Raw genomic sequence first — 2,304 nt, forward strand, 5'->3', positions numbered from 1 at the left:
GAAACATCCAGCATCTTGATGTTGTCCTTATAGGAATTATATAATTATAGCAATTCATTTAAATACATATATTTATATACATATAATTACAGCAATTCATTCATATATATACATATATACACATATATACAATTCATTCATGTGTATATATATATATCTCCATGGAAAATAATCCATACAAATAAAGATAGGGAGTTCACGCTTTCCAAGTCATTAAAATTTATTCTGTCCTCATCTACTTACACCCAAATGTGAATCTAAACCAGAGTTGTTTTTCACTTTGCTGGGAAAATGACTAGAAATTGGAATGTTTATCAACCAGGAATCCTGACTTTTTCTTTCCCTGGAAAGCAAGAATCGGAGGAGCTCAAAGAGGGCACTCCGCCTGCCTATCTTTTGAGGACACAAGTCAAAGAGGATGTGGAGGAAAAAAAATTGGGCTAATGTATTAGTTATCCATTGCTGCATAACAAATTATCCCAAAATTTAACAGCTAAAAACAATAAACCCTATTACCTCAAAGTTTCTGTGGGTGAGAAATCTAGGCACAGCTTGGCGAAGTACTGTATTAGTCTACAAGAGCTGCCACAACAAAATACCACAGACTGGGTGGTGTGAACACCATAAATTTATTTTCTCATGGTTCTGGAAGCTATAAGTCCAAGATTAGGGATTGTCAGGGATGGCTTCTAGTGAGACCTCTCTTTCTGTGTACCTTCCTTATGTGTATGTGAGCATGTGCACATGCGCACACACACACACAGGGAGACATGAGAGGGGAGGGGAGGAGGATGGAGAGATTTGGTGTCTCCTCTTCCCCTTATGAGGACACTAGTCCTCTTGGATTAAGCCCCACCCTAACAACCTCATTATCTCTTTACAGGTTCTGTCTCCAAATATAGTCCCGTTGCGGGTTACGGCTTGCAACATATGAATTTTGGGGGATACAGTTAAGTCCATAATAGGTACCTCTGCTTCAAGGTCTCTCATAAGCCTGAAGTCAAGATGTTGGCCAGGGATCCAGTCTCATCTGAAGGATTCGAAGTTCCTTTGTGTGGTTGTTGGCAGGATTCAGTTGTCATGGGCCACTGAACTGAAGGCCTCTATTCTCATTGGCTGTTGGCTGGAGGCCACCCTTGTCTTTCTTGCCATACGGGCCTCTCCTGAGGACAGTTCATATGGCAACTGGCTTCCATCAGAGTGAGCAAATAAAAAAGCAAGAGGGCACACAAGAGAAAAACCACAGTCTCTTTGTTACCTAACTTCAGAAGTGATATTGCATCATGTTTGCGCTATTCTATTAGTTAAAGGCAAGTCACTAGCTTCAGTCCACACTCAAGGGCAGACAATTAGACAAGAGCATGAACAGTAATACAATCTATCAGAGTTCACCCTTTAGGTTACCTCTTTTCTCACAGCAGAACACATTTATTCATTTCTTGAGGGACACAATCCAAAGTTTTATCTTATCAATAGTTTTAGCTTAGATCCCAGGAGATATGAATGATTCATAACAGCCTCTACAAATCTAGATATAGGTCTTTATGATCTAGAGATCTCTAAACTAAAAAGCTAAGTTATCTGGCCCTAGCTTCTATATACAATATATAAAATGGTAGAACAGGGAAAGGATAACTTCAATAAATATTCCCATTTGTAAAGGAGAACGACATATGAAAGAGTTAATCCATTGCAATTCAGTGATTCTTTTGACTGTACCACTTTCAAAATCTATTTCAAGTTATTTGTCTGATTCTAGGCAGTGCTGTATGTTACAATGGTTTAGAGACCTCACCTCATTGTCTCTGTCTCTCCCTCTCCTCTCCTCTCCTTCTCCTCCTCTCTCTCCTCCTCCTCCTCCTCCCCTTCCTCTCTTCCCACCTCTCTTCTCTCCTCTCCTCTCCTCTCCTCTCTCTCTCTCTAATTGCAACTATTTAGGGCCTGTAAGTCTTCCTTATATAAAGCCAAACCCACGTCTCTCTTCCTTGACATATTTTCTCAACTGAAAATATTTTCTGAGTACTGTTTTGTTCCATTCTGAGATCCTAATGATAATGTGATAGCCATACCCTTAACTTGGTCTTTGCTATTAGACAAAGTTCTATATATCATTTGTTACTGAAAGGCCTTCTCAATTGATTCTTTACCAGTTGAAGATGTGAATCAATTGCACCTTCCAATTTTGCTAGTACCTGAGTTTTTTGGCTGTCTTTGAATTCCTTTATATTTCTCCTTGCAAACCAGCCAAAACTTTTCTGAGCTTCTCTATTTCTTGTAGTACCTTGGAAAATGCAGTAATTAGTA

This window comes from Pteropus alecto, unplaced genomic scaffold (assembly GCF_000325575.1).
Source record: "Pteropus alecto unplaced genomic scaffold, ASM32557v1 scaffold185, whole genome shotgun sequence".
Classification (NCBI taxonomy): Eukaryota; Metazoa; Chordata; class Mammalia; order Chiroptera; family Pteropodidae; genus Pteropus; species Pteropus alecto.